Source organism: Macrobrachium nipponense, chromosome 40 (assembly GCF_015104395.2).
Source record: "Macrobrachium nipponense isolate FS-2020 chromosome 40, ASM1510439v2, whole genome shotgun sequence".
NCBI classification, from domain to species: domain Eukaryota; kingdom Metazoa; phylum Arthropoda; class Malacostraca; order Decapoda; family Palaemonidae; genus Macrobrachium; species Macrobrachium nipponense.
Genome location: NC_061101.1, coordinates 48,559,667 through 48,579,003, shown reverse-complemented (window position 1 = coordinate 48,579,003; position 19,337 = coordinate 48,559,667). Strand labels below are relative to the sequence as shown.

Below are 19,337 nucleotides of genomic sequence, written 5' to 3'. Positions count from 1 at the left end.
ACTTTTTTTTTTATTTTAATTTTATTTCATTGTAATTTTCTTTTCGGTCACGAGGAAGACTGGGACATATCTTGGGTTCCTCTGACCCATCCGTTTTCTCTCTAAGCATTTTTTGGCTTCCTTTATTTTTCCACATCTCGACCAAGATCTAGATTGCGTTGTTGTGACAAGAATAGATTTTATGTTCAGGATTTTTTTTCCCCATTATTTATTTTTCCTGCTAGACAAAGAGTACTATCTGGAGACGAAGGAGATAACAGTGTTTTCCCTGGATGTAAATGGGCTCGGGTGTATTCTTGTTTTATTTCATTTTTATGATTATCACCCCATTTTTTTTCCCCGGAAGAAGCGAGTTTATGAGACTGTGGGTGTTATCTAGAGCACACCAAGCGTGTGTACGTATGTATGAAGTGATGCCATAGTTTTTTTTTTTTTTTTTTTTTTCTGGCTGATAAAGATTTTCCTTGGTATTACAGAAGTACAGCTAATACTAATATAAAACATCGACGCTGGTAGTACTGATCCCATATAGGTTTTTCGGCGAATGTCTCCAATGAAATCAACCTTTTATTTTGTTACCATTAGTAATAGCAAAAGAATGCACATTGTATGTATGTATGTATGTATTATGTAAGTAAAGTGTCCTTAGTTACTATAGTGGATTGACATCAACCCTGCATCTGATGTCTAGGCCAGTCCCTGATTGGCCGTTGATAGGCCAATCACAGGGTTGGAAACTCTGTCTCTCGAGAGAGTTCAAATAGGCAAGATGTATGTCCCACCTCTCCTGAAGGATACTGTTGAAAGACGCATCCCTCAGGAGTGGTAGAACATATACATCCTGCATATATGAACTCTCTCTCGAGAGAGACACTTAAGAGTTTCCAGGCCCTGTGATTGGCTTATCAAGAGCCAATCAGGAGCGTCGTAAGGGACTGGCCTAGACATCAGATGCACGGTTGATGTGAATCTACTATACTATACCTTTAGCCAATTGTGAACCTCGGTAGGAAGAAGAATAGACTTCGGGTTTTCCTTTGTTATTATCGGCTTTTAATTTCTCGCTGTTCATTAGTTATTGCCATTGTGTAAAGCGCATTTTTTTTTTATTTCCCAGAACACCGAGGATGTACGACTGTTGTGTTGCATTCTTTTGGAACACTGGATTGATCGATTTCAAAATATTGCTTGTGTAGATTATTGTTCGATTCTTTCCCCAAGAGCCTGCAGTTCATTCTTTAGTTTCCCGCCATTTTCCTGTGTAAAAATGTTTTCCATTTCCACTCGACTTCTACTACTGTTGTGTGTGTGTGTGAGAGAGAGAGAGAGAGAGAGAGAGAGAGAGAGAGAGAGAGAGAGAGAGAGAGAGAGAGAGAATATGTACAGATTGGATACATTGATATGAATATCTTCAAGTGCATGTATGCACAAACGCTGATGAACGGTGCCATAGAAAGAGAGAGAGAGAGAGAGAGAGAGAGAGAATGTTGAACAGTATGTATGCTGATATGAATACGATCAAGTCCACGGATGAATGCATAAATGCTGATGAAAGATGCCCAGGAAACCCTTTACTGGAACGTCGATGCCATTAACATAATGTCCCCGCAGGGGATCGCTGATAATCCAGTTCTGGTTGATTTATGATGTTTCGCGAAGTAAAAAATAAAATAAAATTCAACTACCACCCAAAATGTTGCTGCGAGTTACGACGAGCGATGTTCTGCAGTCAAGTTATAATGTTTGGGAAAGTTTAGATGAAGAGCTCAGCGCCGTCTTTATGAATAGAGACAAGATTAATGGTACTTGTTTCATCTTGGTTACACAACGGCCAACAGCTCGTAATAATACTGCTGTTTCCGGATGATTTTTTTTTTTTTTTTTTTTTTTCTGGGAGCAAGCTTACAAATTACTTTTTTGTTGTTGTAGAGGGGATAAAGGTGCGTTCACACGGTCGAACAATGTCCGACGGACAAACATTGTTACCAATTAACAATTGCTTACCAGAGTTTGCCTTGTGAGCAGAGTAAGAACAGTGATATACAACTTCAACTGGTACCACAGTTTGTTGCCAGATCTACTTCCCTCGTTTCAACGCTTTTGACGTCATCCTGCTTCGCTTCTTTGTATGGGCAACAATGTTTGTCCGTCGGGCATTGTTCGACCGTGTGAACGCACCTTTAGAATGGTCTTTGGAGGAGCCTTAAAAGGTCTGAAAAAGGCGTTTCGTTTTGAGTTAAGGATATGTCAATTTGAGGTTAGCATAATTATGATTTTTTTATTGAACTAAACGTGTAGTAAATAAATAATGTGAATGTTAAACGGTACAGATTATTATTTCTGATGCAATATAACATTTATTTTAATTTCCGTTGGTGAAACAAGGATCTTTTTGATCGTAGATTATAGCACGTTTTAATTTACGTCAAGTTAGTAAACAACTTAGTGTGAGGGGAAAAGCTTGCACGCGTCCCGAGTAAGCTGGAGGTCAGGTCGCGCCTTGTTGATGGAAGTAGTGCGCCAGTGTTTATTCACTTTGATAGCCCTTTGGCAGTTTAATGCATCCTGGTTCACTACACCAGGTATGCTAATGAGAGGTCTGCTACCATCCAGGTGATTAATCCACGACTGAAATATTAAGTGACAACATTGATGTTGGCCCTGTTTGGAGTTTATCAAGGGCTTGCGGTTTTAATGAAAATACCCTATGAATTTATATGGGTATGCCTTTTTAAAAAACATTTATGCCAATTATAATTCCATTATAAATGAAATGTCTTCGATTTTACCTTTTTTAACTTGAGTTTATTCTTTGCAAGCTATTTTCAGTTTTGATATTCTCGTGTTGCATGTTTTTTTCATATGCATTGAATTCATATCTATATTATTGTCCTTTTGGGAAATTAATGTTGAGTGAAAAAATCGAGTTGAGCCTTGACTGTCATTGGTGATGTTGGAAACCTGTTATTGATATATGTATCTAATTTTTATTTTTTTATTTTTCGTAGTTTTAAAATATTCTGTTTCGTTACCAGATATATTATTTTGGTTTACCATAATGTATTAATTTGTCATTATAAGTTTCATAGTAATATATTATTTTGACTAAACACGATATTATTATTCATTAATGATATATTGCTTTCAAAGCTAAATCGTTTACCTTACAAGTATAAAATGAGCTGAAGGTTCTTTGGCGCAATCCAGTTTTCTGTACTGCGTATAATACTAATGTCCATGAAATTCTGCCTCGGCTCATGAAACTTTCAGCCATGGCACGGTGGTGGCCTTTCTTGTTGGCGTCTGTAATGGGGCCAGACGCACGAGCATGTCTAACTGAAATGGAATAAAACCTACTGAGGCTAGAGGGCTGCAATTTGGTATGTTTGATGATTGGAGGGTGGATGATCAACGTACCAATTTGCAGCCCTCTAGCCTTAGCAGTTTGTTAGATCTGAGGGCGGACAGAAAAAGTGCGGACGGACAGACAAAGAGCCGTCTCAGTCGTTTTCTTTTACAGAAAACTATAAAGGAGAACTTAGCGAATTTCGGAAAACATGTTTTTTGGGCGTTTTCGGAAAGGGGACCATTGTGGGCTAGTGCAAACATAAGATGTTTCTGCCCTCTCTCTCTCTCTCTCTCTCTCTCTCTCTCTCTCTCTCTCTCTCTCTCTCTCTCTCGTGCTGGAGGGAAGAAAAGAATGCGTTCTTGGGATTCCCGCTCTGTAGTACAGGCAATTTCGAGCTCTCTTTGACCAAACGCCACTCTCTCTCTCTCTCTCTCTCTCTCTCTCTCTCTCTCTCTCTCTCATGTCTTCCTATTTCGTGCTTCATTTGTTTATTTATCAGTGTAGGCATTACTTGAGGTTCTTCGAAAGGTTCCTAAAACCCCTACTGTAACCCCTTTCATTCCTTTTTACTATACATCCGTTCACATTCTTTTTTCTTCCAATTTACTATCCATCCTCTCCTAACAATTGGTTCATAGTGCAACTGAAAGGTTTTCCTCCTGTAACGCCTTTCAAACCTCTTTGTTGTCAATGTACATTTCAGCGCTGAATGACTTCAAAGGTCCCAGCCTTCGGCGTAAATCCTATATTCTATTTTGTTCTTATCTGAGTGGGATTCTCAAATTCATGCGGTTTATGGAGCGTTTTCGAATACGTTTTACTCTTACTAAGAGCAGCAATTGCAGATCAGTCTCGATCTTTTCAGTGCTCTGGAAGGTTGATAAGTATTTCGTCCTAAATCACCAATGTCTGCAAAAACTCATAAACTCGTTAAAATTTTAGTTCCTCCTGAGCGCAAACTTAGTGTTCCTCTTCATACGTATACCGTAGCCTTTGTGTGTGTGTGTGTGTGTATATATATATATATATATATATATATATATATATATATATATATATATATATATATATATATATTAATTTTCGGTACTTTCTTGTTTTTGTTTCTATAACTCATCATATTCACGTGTCCATGTTAGGGCTCTTGGTCCCTCGTTGGACGACTCGGTTACGTTTTCAACTACCGATCTCGGGGTCCGGGTCCGATTCCCCTCTCTGCCGACGAGGAATCAGGGGAATTTATTTCTGGTAATTAGAAATTAATTTCTCGATGTGGTTCGGATCCCACAATAAGCTGTGGTTCCTAGCCACGTAAAAATATCTAATCCTTCGGACCAGCCCTAGGAGAGCCATCTGTTAACCAGCTCAGTAGTCTGGTTGAACTAAGATATACTTGATTTATAGGTATCTTTATTCTGTGTCGTATAGTGATTCTGCCACTAACAACGATAATAGTAATAGGTTCTTTTCCAGTCATTTCGTGAGGATACGTTTCATGGAATAGTTGTGGAATCTTCCGATCTCCAAATGCTAACGTCTCAGAATTTCAACGTGTATCAGTTTATTTTCTATTCCCTCATATCGATATGCTATCACCCTTTTCTTCTCGTTTTTGTCTCTTTGCAGGGTCGTTACCCTTAGGAGCCCTTTTAGGTTTGCAATCTGTTGACTCTGTCCGTTGGGATTTTCAGCCGAAGATTTGAAGGGAGAAATTAGAAATACTTAAGTGAGAGCAGATAAGTTAAAGTAAAGTGTGTCTAGTTTAACCAGACCACTGAGCTGATGAACAGCTCTCTTAGGACTGCTGGCCCTAAGGATTAAAGGAATTTTTTGCTCGGCTAGGAACCAATTGCCTACCTAGCAATGGGAGCTACAGCTTATTGTGGGATGCGAACCACATTATATCATGAAATGAATTCCTAATCATCAGAAACAAATTCCTCTGATTCCACGTTGGCAGAGCAGGGAATCCAACTCGGGACTACCGAATCAGTAGGCGAGCACGTAACCCTCTCGTCCAACGAGGAATTCTGAGAGCGGATAAACGCTCATCAACATTAACATTGTCGTTATTGAGCATCCAATAATTTAATGAACTGCAATGTGCTGTTACGTGTAAGGAAGGAAGGAAAATAGAATTGAGGCCAAAGTCCAAACGCTAGGACCTATGAGGTCATTCAGCGCTGAAAGGGAAATTGAGAGTCGGAAGGTTTGAGAGGTGTAACATGAGAGAAACCTCGCAGTTGCACTATGAAACAATTGTGAGGAAAGGGTGGAAAGTGAGATAGGAAGATAAGAAAATAGAATATGAACAGAGGTACAGTAAAAGGTATGAAAGGGGCTGCAACTTTGGGCTAAAGGAACGCTGCAAAGAACCCTAAGTAATGCCTACGGTTCACCGGTTGGGTTGCACTGACGGCGCTAACCCCACAGGGGGGTTACGTGTCAGAAAACCCAAGTCAAGTGAAGCTTGAACTGCCTGGCGCCTTCTGGCAAGGATCCCAAAGCTGTGTTGTTCAACGTCTGTCTCAGATTAGGTGGCAGCCCTGGTTCTTTGTCTCAGGCCCTACTGACTGACAACCCTTCCTCGGAGGAAATTGCCTTCGAGGCATCAGAGTTCCTATGGAAACGTTGATTACGCCTTTCTGGTACATTATTACCTATTTATTGATTTATTTTTTTGTTTTTCGTAAGTGAGATCTCTTCTTTCTGCATCTCCCTTGGCCTCCTCTTGCTTCTTCGTTATGAACACCATATTCTTTGGAAGCTTGGATTTCAAGTCGTTGACCCCTATGGTGGACTTGTTCCCTATGATGGGTTTCATCTTCTAATAATAATAATAATAATAATGCTGACTTCCTGTTTTTGTCTTTTACGTACGCCATCAAAAATAGTGGTTCCTGCGTGGTTGTTTTGACTCGTAAATTCTCTCTTGGCTCTTAAATTAAACCTAATTAGTGTTAATGAGGCCATTGACATAATTATGTCGTTCGTGCCTTTAGTTAGACCAAATTGTTCAAAAGACCCCTTTTTACTGGACTTGATACGTCGGTTGCATAATGAAGAGAGGCAAAGCTAACGAGGATAAGGGCATTGATTTTTAGTCCTCCAGGGAGACTTCCAGACTTCCAGGAAGGGTGACACGTACCGCCTCCGTCCAGATGGTTAGCTTTGCTTGGACGAGAAGAGAGAGAGAGAAAGGAGGATAGATGCCTTGATATTGATCTGTGTTCGGATGACAAATGGGAAATTTGGGAGCAAAATTGAGAGAGTGATTTTAATTCTGCACAAAACATTTTCATTGCGAGTGTATTTGTACACATGACATGTGTTTCTATAAACAAATACAAGCGCACGATCTTCCAAGGGGAATTAGTGCTGTCAGTGCAGCTCACGCCCGGTGCACTGTAGACATTTGCTTAAGGTTCTTCGCAGCGTCCCTTCCGTAGGCCCCAAGCTGCAACCTCTTTCGTTCCCATTTACTGTATCGCCGTTCATATTCTCTTTTCCCATCTTACTTTCCGCCCTCTAAAAATGGTTTCATCCTACAACTGCTTTGAGGTTTTCTTCCTGTCACGCCTTTGTAATCATTTACTCTCAATTTTCCTTTCAGCCCTGAATGACCTTATAGCGTCCTAGCGCTTGGACTTTGTCCTAAGTTCTCTATCCATTCCTATACAACCCAGACACTATGTTAGGTGATTAGTTTTTATATCGTAGGACATTACTTTAGAAACTGCAATTTTGAAAAGACAGACGAGACAACACTCCCGGCCTCTCTCTCTCTCTCTCTCTCTCTCTCTCTCTGTAATCCCCATCCTGATGTCCTTATCACATATAGCTTCAAACTTGGTGATTTATGGCAGCAGCCCCTGGTTATCTCTGCCTGCAAATCCTTGGACTTCGTCCCAGTCGGGTTTTGGGAAGTTTTCGAATTCTGATTTAGGTCGTTGTCTTCCTTGTGAACTTCTGACATTCTACTATTTGCTATATATTAGTGCAGGTTTTTTTGCCAGATATATTTGAACAGTTTATTTTTGCTAGGTGTATAGTTGTTGCCAGATATTTGGGCAGGATTGTTTTTCCTAAGTGTAGTCTTTGTTGCTAGGTATTTGTAAGTATTTTTATGGTAGGTATAGTTTGTTGCCATATATTTGCTCAGGTTTATCTTGGTAGGTGTACAGTCTTTGTTGCCGGATTTTTTTTTTTTTTTTTTTACTTGTACATATTTTGTTCCCAGATATACAAGTTTTTTTGCCTTTTTGCCAAATATTTCTAGTTTTTTTTTTTTTTTTTTTTTTTTTTGCAGATATTTCTAGTTTTTTGCCAGATATATATACAGGTTTTTGCCAGATATTCATACCGTTTTTTTTTTCAGATATTTCTACAGGTTTTTTTGCCAGATATTGATAATTTTCCCAGATATTTGTGCAGGTTTTTTGCTAGTTTTTTTTTTTTTTTTTTTTTTTTTTTTTTTTTGTGTGCTAGATATATCTACAGGTTTTTTTTTAACAGATATTCGTACACGGTTTTGCCAGATATTTATTCAGACATTTGCCACATATATATATATATATATATATATATATGTGTTTTTTTTTTTTTTTTTTTTTTTTTGTCAGATGTTAATTTTTTATAGTTTATATGTTTTTTTGTGGCTAGTATTAGTACCGATTACCGTGACTGACCTTCGCCGCGGCTCATAGACACATGTTTATATGTGTATATATATATATATATTTATATAGATATATATATATATTATATATATATATATATATACCACACACCATGATTTTCATCACATAGATTTTATTTTCAATTAACAGCTTCTTTAAAAAAACATTTATTCATTGTTGCGAGAAATGTAAGCATTATCGTACGAATGATATTCACGGAGAATTAATGCCTGAATTCCTCCTTACCCAATACAAGATATCACGGGAGAGAGAGAGAGAGAGAGATTCTCTGCCTCTTGCCTATGAAGCCAGCTTTATGACAAACATAAAGGCGGCTGGCGGAGTTGAAAGCAAAAACCGATAATGATCTGAGCTTTGCTTCTCAGGTGAGATGTCGTGAAATTGGTACTTTCGGTTATGCCATCATCATCATCATCGCCTCCCACACCGCTTGACTCCCGTAGGCGGTTACTGCCGTCAGTGGACCTCACGTGGTGCACCGTAGGCATTACTTGATGTTCTCTGCAGCGTCCCTTCCCGAGGACATAGCTGTAATCCCTTTCATGTCTTTCTACTATACCTCCTTTCATATTCTCTTCCATCTGACTTTTCACTGCGAGGTTTTCCTCCCGTTTCACCTTTCAAACCTTCTTACTGTCAATTTCAGTTTCAGCGCTGAATGGCCTCATAGGTCCCAGGGCATGTCCTCTGGCCTAAATTCAACATTCCAGTCCAACAGAGGGACAAAGTGCCTCTCTGAAATTGCGCTTTTTTCCCATCAATTCAAAGTCTGCCAAACATTTAAGTTAGTATAAAAGGCATCATTCCAGTTTCAGCAAAACTCATTTGTGCAGTGATTTAATTATAGCCTTTTGTGTTTTCAATCCCTTCATGTTGTCGAAAATAATCATGACATTAGTTGGATTGGTGGTAAAAAGTTGCTTGATCCAGAGTGTAATGGAATGAAGTATAATTAAATCCAGCTTTATAAAAGAAGGCTGTAGCTAGCACACACACACACACACACACACACACACACACACACATATATATATATATATATATATATATATGTATATATATATTTGATAGTTTTATTACAAAAGAGATATGTAAAATGTTTACATTTTAGGAATGTTGTTTACCTGGACCTAACAGTAAAGATGTGAGCCCATCTGCTTGGCTAAACAAGATTTATGAATGGGGCACTAACGTCAAATATGTTTTCCACACCTGTTTGTTTATTGACACTGGCACTCAAGCATCTTTATTGTAAATTTCTACCACTATAAATTAGACCTCTAGAAGATGCCTTAGAAATACTAGGGACGAAACCGGTCAGGATTTATACCCATATATATTGTATGAGCATGTATTTGTGTGGGTGTTACCTTTCATATAAATGTAAGCAGGACTGTCAACTGTTTTGGGCAGTATATTCATAATCACCTTCTTCATATCAAATTTCATGGCAGTATAACAATGATTTTCATGATGTTTTGCATATATTATTATTATTATTATTATTATTTTTTCTATCACAGTCCTCCAATTCGACTGGGTGGTATTTATAGTGTTGGGTTCCGGGTTACATCCTGCCTCCTTGGGAGTCCATCACTTTTCTTACTATGTGCGCCGTTTCTAGGATCACACTCTTCTGCATGAGTCCTGGAGCTACTTCAGCCTCTAGTTTTTCCAGATTCCTTTTCAGGGATCTTGGGATCGTACCTAGTGTTCCTATGATTATGGGTACAATTTCCACCGGCATATCCCATATCCTTCTTATTTCCATTTTCAGGTCTTGATACTTATCCATTTTTCCCTTGTTATTATTATTGTTGTTGTTGTTGTTGTTGTTGTACAGTAAAAATGCAGTTAGATAGTAAACTGTATTACCGTGCTTTTCACGAGGTTGTGTATGTCTCAGCATTATTGTTGTAGTGCACAACATTGTTGCTACGAAGAATTTCAAGTGGGAAGGGAACGCCAACAGAAGATTATTGACCGATAATTGCTACGTTGGGACATTCCTTAGTCAGCAAAAGGTAAGTAATCATTAAAAGGGGGAATTACATATCTGTGTTGCAGTGCTTGGACTCGCTAAACCTTATCAGTCTTTTGGACTCTAATCTGCAGTGATTGATGTTTATCGATTAGATATAAATGTTTGGTCTCTCTCTCTCTCTCTCTCTCTCTCTCTCTCTCTCTCTCTCTCTCTCACACAGGAAGTAGGCAACACATGTAGACTGTAAGATTTTATATATATATATATATATATATATATATATATATAATATATATATAATATATATATATATATATATATATATATATATATATATATATAGAGAGAGGGATTCAGTGGGAGATACACAACTGCTGTTGGACGCTCGTAATGCATGGCCTCCTTAGCTCAGGGGCAGAGCACTGGTCTTGTAAACCAGGGGTCGAGAGTTCGATTCTCTCAGGGGGCAAATTCTGTTTTCCAAGGGGAAATGGTTAGCTTAGCTGTCCAGTTTTGTTATTAAGCAGTGATTTATTCCAGAAGTCCTCCACTGTCCTCATTGATAGCTTGATAATCAGAAGACTTAATAAACGAGAACCCGGTAGTTGGTCAAGGGGAGCTTTGCCTGCTGTTAGTGAAGATGGTTCGTCTCAAATGTTGACCTAAGGTCATTGAAATAGATCAATTTTATGATAATGAGGGTTTAGCCTTAGTCAAAACCAGAGCATTCCTCTGTGAAATATTTTGGCCAAAGGCAGCTTTGCCTGCAGAGAGTGAAGCCGTTCCGTTTCAACTGTTGACCCAAGATCACTGAGGCAGAATAATTTTATGATAAAAGTGGGTTAGCTTCAGTCAAGATCGGAGCAATACTCTGTAAGCAATGGTTCAGATTTAGTTTGTACCCTGGGGCACAGGCTGTTCTGGGAAGAAATATTTTTGATTTTTGAAGCAATTTATATATAGCTTGTTCTTTCTATTTAGATACATAAGTGCTATTTATTTCATACATTAGTGATTATACTACATTTTGAGATGGCAGTGTTTTTTTTTACATGAATTGCTATGATTTTCTACTTCGCTATGTTTATATATATCTTATATATAAAGCTGATGGGCTGACAGTATATGCATATTCTCTATAGACGGCAAAACTACTGGACCGAATTGAAACAAAGTCGGACCATATATGTGGATTTTGTAGCCCTTGTTAACTTCTTTATTATTATTCTTAGTAAAAAAGAAAGCATTATTCTGTTAGAACTTTTCACAAGGGTTCCAAATATGCTCTTACTTTTCTTCTGCCATAAAAAAATTAACGATGATATTAGATGATTTTAACCGGGTGCTGTGTTGATCCGAATATCCGGCTATGCTAAACATTCTGATATTGATTTTTCACGAGCATTCCAAATATGCTTTTTCTTTTCTTCTACGATGATATTACGGTTCAAATAACGCCGGCCTACAGTTGCCCGCCGCCAGGCGCTGGCCGGTGGGGCTAGTATACATTTGTCAAACCAAAAGCTGTTGCTCTGATTGCAATTGGAAATCTGATGACAATGAGAAAATGGAATCGGTTGCACATTACATACATATAGTATATGTATGTGTATATATATAAATATATATACATATGTATATGTGCATATAGTATATATATATATATATATATATATCATATAGGTATATAATATATATATATACAATTACACGGTATTTTTATATATATTTATTATATATCATATATACATGTTTTATAATATTTTATCTACTATATGGACATGTGCATGTATATATATATATATTTATATATATATATTTATATATATATATATGATATATATATATATATATATATATATATAATTGCATATACATACATATATATATATACATTACATATACCATATATATATATATATATATATATATATATATATATATATATACTACATTACACTATATAGTATGTATATATAGATATATATATATATATATATATATATATATATATATATATATATATATATAATAAACTAATGAGTGAAGGACATCACTCGCTGGAGCGAACTCCCACAACACCAGTTGTTTTATGGTTACTCAAAGTATTGTCCGTAGCACGTGGAAACCCAACCCCCCCAACCCCCACCCCACCACCCTTCCCTCAACACACTACGCCACTCACCTCTCAAGTGTCCCAGACTTTCATTTCCTGGGCAACAAAACCTAGCTCAATGTCCCTCCTTCGTTGGTCCCCCAAACCTCACGCTGCTTACACACTTCTCTGAACTCTCGTCCTCTGTTCTATTCACTGGACCATATCACGCCCATGCACTCACTGTTCTTGCCGCCTATGCTTATCCCTTTTACCATATATCGTCATTTTCTTTGATAACTTGTAAGTTGAAGCCCGTTCTACTCCATATAATACTGTGCAAATATTGTAGCCTCTTGGCAGTATTACTTTTTTTTCGTAATTTATTGTATATATATGTATGCATTTACGAAATAAAGCTATTATTATTATTATTATTATTATTATTATTATTACGTCACAGAAATGTTCATTTAATCTCTGTCATTTACTTCAACATTAACACCTCTTTCTTAAATTAGATTTGGCACAACCACGAATCCCATTTTTTTTTTTCCCATATACAGCTCTCTTCCATACCCTTCGAAACTATCCCATTATTTTCATAAAAACACATTTCCTCCCTATCTTTGTCACCTGTCCCACTACGTCCCTGCTTTACCCAATTTCCAATTCGTACGATCGGAAGTCGCACTATCCACGATTCTTAAATTCATTTGTATCACCGTTTCTTCATACAGAGAGGCAATCTTTTTCTGTAACCGTTTGTCTGAAATCTTATCTTATCGTCAGTGTTCAGCCTCTCAATTATAATCTCACTTCTGTGTCGCAGTGTCTCGCTGCTAATCATGCTATCTCAAGGGCTCCTCCACTTAAGTTTTTTTAATTGCACGCCTTTGATCTTTAAGTATCCCTTCCACAAGTGTTTTTATGTTTACATAAACTTCCTCTGTTCTTGCGTGCCATTCAGAAATAACTCTTCGATATATCCTAATTACTAAAGTATCTGAGTGGTACTCTTTATTAGTTGTTATACACGTTTTATTGTCATTTCGCCACATACTAGGCTAACTCTGATCGTATTATCATTATGTTTATTAGCTAAGGTTTGGAAATGAGGTCCAATCCTCCATGAACAATTGTAAGCATTTACACTACACACGCACACTCAGAGAGAGAGAGAGATAGAGAGAACAAATCTCGAAAATTGTGTAAAACTTTGTAATGGATGTAAATTCCCTTGTTTGGAATGAGAGGGAATGAAATGGTTAGTAATCGTGATTAATCTGGCGATGTTGACCCCCATAGAGTTGACTTGGGAAATATTTGCTTGATAAATGTTGTGTCAAGTAAGCGATATTTTCCTTTCTACCCATGCAGAACTTGGACAAAGATAACAACTGTATGTAATCACAAAATAGCAAATGAGTTGGCCTCTTTCATTATTCCCTAAGGTCGTTATTTTTAAATTGATGTCCAAACTTAGACAGGTGTAGAACTAGCTGTACTGGTATTGCTAAGGTCTTCAAACCATCTGTACTCGATGACAAGTGTGAACAGATGTCAATTCCAAGCCTCCTTAGCTCAGAGGCAGAGCACTGGTCTTGTAAACCAGGGGTCGAGAGTTCGATTCTCTCAGGGGGCAGGTGGTCTTTCCAACTGGAAAGTTTTGATAAAAATGTTTAGACATTCTTGTAAAATATCTGTTTAATCAGTTCAGTGGTCTGGGTAAAATAAGATATATGTAACTTTGGTCTTGCAAACTCTAGGGCGTCGTTACCAATTTAGTGGCACTTCACACATACTCCGATGCATTTACAAACTATTTCCATGAATTCTAGTTGTCATAGTAATGCAATAATGATAAAATTGCTCTAATATGTATATATACTACAACTAGATACGCTAATGTCACTTATTTCCACGGTTTTGTGTAAGTCCAATACCCAGTTTGGAGGGTAAACAGATACCAATTGGCAACACTGCCTAGGGTTAGAGTGATATGTTGCATCTGTATGATTGACAAGTGTGAACAGATGTTATTTCCAAGCCTTCTTAGCTCAGAGGCAGAGCACTGGTCTTGTAAACCAGGGGTCGAGAGTTCGATTCTCTCAGGGGGCAGGTGGTCTTTCCAACTGGAAAGTTTTGATAAAAATGTTTAGACATTCTTGTAAAATATCTCTTGGTTTTTCTGAGTAATTCATGATTCTGCCTCAAACCAGGGGACGTTTGTTCAGTTCTCCAGAAGCCGGTGGTTTCCCCTACCTTTTTTCTGGACTTAGTTATGCTGTTCTTTGAGGTATCTTCAATACTTTGGTAAGTCAGAGGTTCTGTAGTTATCTTAACCCAAGTGATAAAACATGTCTCTAAAATAGATAGTACTCTTCAGAGAAGCTTTTAATCAAGAGATCTATTATTTTGTCCTGGTTTACTGTTGCTGTTCCATTGTGGGGCAAACAATTCTCATAGTAAGACGTATGGTTTGTAGCTTCCGTTGGGAGAACCGAGCACTGTTCATGTAAACCCATGGTCTAGAGTTCAGATTTTGCATGAGCTTGTATTCTCTACTGGATCTAAAATGCTGTTCCTCATGAGGGATCTATGATTCTCCTTGTAAGCCAGATGCTGTGTAACCCCCTTTACTCAGATACTGAAAGTTGGTCTTGCGCGGAACCAGAGGAATTTATTTCTGGTGATAGATATTCATTTCTCGATATAATGTGGTTCGGATCCCACAATAAGCTGTAGGTCCCGTTGCTAGGTAACCAATTGGTTTCTAGCCACGTAAAATATCTCATCCTTCGGGCCAGCCCTAGGAGAGCTGTTAATCAGCTCAGTGGTCTGGTAAAATTAAGATATATGTAACTTTGGTCTTGCAAACCCTAGGGCGTCGTTCCCAATTTAGTGGCACTTCACACATACTCCGATGCATTTACAAACTATTTCCATGAATTCTAGTTGTCATAGTAATGCAGTAATGATAAAATTGCTCTAATATGTATATATCCTACAACTAGATACTCTAATTTCACTTATTTCCACGGTTTTGTGTAAGTCCTATACCCAGTTTGGAGGGTAAACAGATACCAATTGGCAACACTGCCTAGGGTTAGAGTGATATGTTACATCTGTTCGGATTGACAAGTGTGAACAGATGTTATTTCCAAGCCTCCTTAGCTCAGAGGCAGAGCACTGGTCTTGTAAACCAGGGGTCGAGAGTTCGATTCTCTCAGGGGGCAGGTGGTGTTTCCCACTGGAATGTTTTAATCAAAGTTTTTAAAGATTCTTGTAATAAAATGGTTTCTCCGAGTAATCCGTAATTCTGCCGCAATCTAGGGAACATTTGTTCAGTTTTAGAGGGAGAAGGTGGTTTTCTGTAGCGGAACTAGGGAGTAGTACGAGCAACTGTTTTGTCTCTACTTCTTGATGATATTCCTTGAAGGATCCTCAATAGTTTTGGTAATCCAGATGGCCTGCGGCTTTTTAAAGCTCACAGGATTAAAAACTTGCCTCGTGTTGAGATATATATGAGAGCTATGATCTGTCAAGGTTACTGGTGCCGTCCCTTTGCCGCAAACAATTCCCATAGCAAGGCATATGGTTTGTAGCCTCCATTGCGATTGCTTTTTAAGTTAAATCTTAGTCAAATTTTCTAGTGGATCGAAAATGCTGTTCCTATGAGGGATCCATGAGTCTCCTCATAAGCCAGATGCTGTGTAACTTTTACTCAGATACTGATAGTTGATCTTGCAAACCTAGTAGTAGGGTACATAGAGTGGGTCAGTAATCCCCCCTCCCCTAGCCACCAGGGTTTAATCTTTAAAGTGTCTTCTAACAGGTTTGACATCTTAACATAGAAAAAAAGTGGGTACTCGTGATTTTGCGTGTGTAAAGGGTAGCCTTCAAAACTAGCTACAGAATCTAATATGCGCCAGTACCAACACTTACGAACAATAATATGATAAAAAATGGCGTTCTTCTTACACAAATTAGTTATGGTGTGATTGAAAATGAATAATTTTGTATCTAACTGACTAATGATAAAAAGAAATGGGACATTTCATAAAAAATGGAAAGAATATTGAAAATCTTAACAGTTACATAACATTACTGAAACAGGTCTGACATGTTACAACATACTACAGTGAAGAAGAATAGCACCCTTTGACTTTTCTTAGTGCAGCAAAAGATTTGTATGAACAAAGTATAAAATGGTATTCTAGGTTACCAAATGAGAATATTTGGGAAATAATAATGTTACCGAGGAATTCAAAGAAAGCATTTTAGAAAGGAAAAATAAGGTATCTGAATTTAAGTCATTATCTGAATCACTTGAAGAATATTCACATTCTTCATCTGCTAGTTTATTTTCTTCATGCCTGACCTCCAATTGCTCGTCCTCTATTATTTCTGGGATAGTGTCAATAAGCCTCTTTAGCGGAAGGGGTCCTTCAGATCAGACTACTAGTTCGCCATTTTGGTGGTTGATCTTTTAGTCTCAAAAATAACGTTGATGCGTTACATTTTGGATATTAGTCCACCGTGTTTGAGAATCCTTGAATTCTGAAAACAGGACTAAATTTCTGTTTGGTGTTTTCGAAATGAATGAGACAGTTGTCTTGGGGCCTCCATTTCTACGAGGAGGGTCTTCCCATGGCTGTGAGTTTGTTTTTTTTAAATTTAAAGTTCAATCAAAGTGGGAGCGGATTTTCTTTTTCTGCATGACATCTTAGAGGAGTACAGTGGGTTATTCAGTACCGGGGGTACATGATGCTTCAAATGATTATGTTCCTGCAAAATAGAAAAGAAACTAATCAATTTCTAAAAATTACTGTTATTGAAATAATAATGATAAACCGTAGTATAATACACCTGAGTGATAAGATCATTTTTATATCTAAAGAATTTTGCACAGATGAAATTGCCAAAATATCATGTTTACCCTGTATTTCATTCGGAAGGTACATGCATTATAGCATACACATGGCTACCGTTGTTGATGATATAAAAGAAATATGATACGCGCATGTTTTCTTGTGGCCACTTTACGCAACAGAAAGCCAGAGAGTGCCCACTTTTTCTTTTTCTTGTTAACATGCCAAACCTGTTTTGGGACGCTATAGTATATAAAAATGCTGGGTTCATTTTATTGAATCCTGGAGGTGGCCCACAGTGAGCTCCCTACGTACCGGACTATAGAGTGAGAGTGATACGTTACATCTGTACTCGATGACAAGTGTGAACAGGTGTTAATTCCAAGCCTCCTTAGCTCAGAGGCAGAGCACTGGTCTTGTAAACCAGGGGTCGAGAGTTCGATTCTCTCAGGGGGCAGGTGGTAATCCTCACTGGAACTTTTTAACAAAAGAACTTATAAATCATCATCATCAAATCTTGCCGTTATTTGTTGAGGGATCCAGTCATTCTGCTGACATACCACATGTTCTGTAGCCTTTTTAATTCAGAGACTGCTGATCTTTTAAACCAGAGGTTGATTTTCATTTCTCTCAGAAGCTGGTATTTCCTTTTGGAACATTTTAGGGAGTAGATGATGCAGTTTTTTAACTGAAAAATTGGTGCTGTTACATGAAGGATCCTTAATATTTATGATAACCCAGACTGGCATTTTTAGCTCAGAGACCAAACGGTGTTGTCTTAGGTAGGTCAAATTTCTCGGTGCCTGTCCTGGTTGACCTGTGCTTATCCTTATTAGACAAGTCATCTAATGGTAACCCATACCACTTGGGAAGAATACCATGAGTGCATGGTATTCCCAAGTGGATTTACAATGTTCATGGGAGGTCCATGAATATTTGCAAACCAGATTCCCTGAGATAATGATAAGCAGGGATAGAAAGTGAATACACTTGCACACACAGGTGGCAAATGAAAGAGGTGTGAATCACAGGATTCAGTGGGGGATAAAATGAGCCTAAATAGCTGCAGTGTCAGAAACAGAATGTTGAGGGAAGCTATGAAAAAAAGGAAAGAGGGATGAGAAACTCAACCAAATATTCGAGGAGAAACTTAACAGGGGCTTTAAGCGAGGGAAGTAAAAAGATTTCTGAAAATCAACCACAAAGAAACTGGATAAGGTGGATTCTTGTATTCATATTTCTCTCTCTCTCTCTCTCTCTCTCTCTCTCTCTCTCTCTCTCTCTCTCTCTCTCTCTCAAGTTAGAACCTACATGTACTGCTTACCTCTTGCTGTTGGGGTGATCGTATAGAAGATTAGATTTAGTGCCATTATGCTCACAGTAGATTGCATTGCTCAGGGTGCTCAGAGTCGCCGGCAGGGAGCCGCTTCTTTTGTCTACAAGTGACAAGGATACTTTGCAAACAATTCTGGCCAATTGCGCAAAACATTTACCTTATTGTTAACAGTAGAACCGTCGGTCTGTTAAATAACAAAACCACTTGAGCTGTTCATTGGATATATGCTCTAGAAAATTTCATTTATGGCGTTCTTTTAATTTGGAATGAAAGATTTCTGGTCAATTGCGCTAAACATTGCCTTATTATTAACAGCAGAACCGTCGGTCTGTTAAATAACAAAACCACTTGAGCTGTTCATTGGATATATGCTCTAGAAAATTTCATTTATGCGTTTTTTAGTAATTTGAAATGAAAGAGATTCACAATTTCTATTGAAACCTGTGTGAAAATTGTAGATGTTTGTCATTAACGTTGCAAATTTAGGCCTGTCTTCAATTTGTCAAATCCAGTTCAAGATGATTTCGCGAATTTTCATTTATTAATTCTTTTATGGGGAACATTGTTCATTCATACATACCTAGGAGGCTAGTGCCGTCAGTGCACCTCGATTGGTGCACTGTAGACATTACTTAAGATTCTTTGCAGCGTCCCTTCGGCCCCAAGATTCAACTTCTTCCATCCCTTTCAGTGTACCTCCGTTCATATTCTCTTTCTTCCATCTGCCTTTCCACTTTCTCCAACAATTGTTTCATAGTACAACTGCTTTGACGTTTCCCTCCTGTTTATCCTTTCAACCTCGAACCTTACTAGCAATTATTTCTCGCTTGACGAATGGTGTTTGTACTTGCCGACCGATTCTGTAGTCCCGAGTTCGATTCCCCGCTCTGCCAACGTTCTGGAGATTAGATATTAATTTCTCGATATAACGCGGTTCGGATCGCACAATAAGCTGTAGGTCCCGTTGCTACGTAACACACTGGTTCCTAGCTACGTAAA

The 19,337-nt window shown here is 38.0% G+C and overlaps 1 protein-coding gene and 5 non-coding genes across 6 annotated transcripts in view; all 6 read left to right on the top strand.

The window, feature by feature from the left end:
- Positions 1-19,337, top strand: part of LOC135212239 (uncharacterized) — a 790,449-nt gene that overhangs the window by 459,206 nt on the left and 311,906 nt on the right. The gene's annotated exons all lie outside the window — the stretch shown is intronic.
- On the top strand, positions 10,431-10,502 carry Trnat-ugu (transfer RNA threonine (anticodon UGU)). Its single transcript has one exon. It is a non-coding gene; the product is annotated as a tRNA-Thr (tRNA).
- On the top strand, positions 13,702-13,773 carry Trnat-ugu (transfer RNA threonine (anticodon UGU)). The gene has a single exon. It is a non-coding gene; the product is annotated as a tRNA-Thr (tRNA).
- Positions 14,178-14,249, top strand: Trnat-ugu (transfer RNA threonine (anticodon UGU)). Its single transcript has one exon. It is a non-coding gene; the product is annotated as a tRNA-Thr (tRNA).
- Trnat-ugu (transfer RNA threonine (anticodon UGU)) lies at positions 15,296-15,367 on the top strand. Its single transcript has one exon. It is a non-coding gene; the product is annotated as a tRNA-Thr (tRNA).
- On the top strand, positions 17,388-17,459 carry Trnat-ugu (transfer RNA threonine (anticodon UGU)). Its single transcript has one exon. It is a non-coding gene; the product is annotated as a tRNA-Thr (tRNA).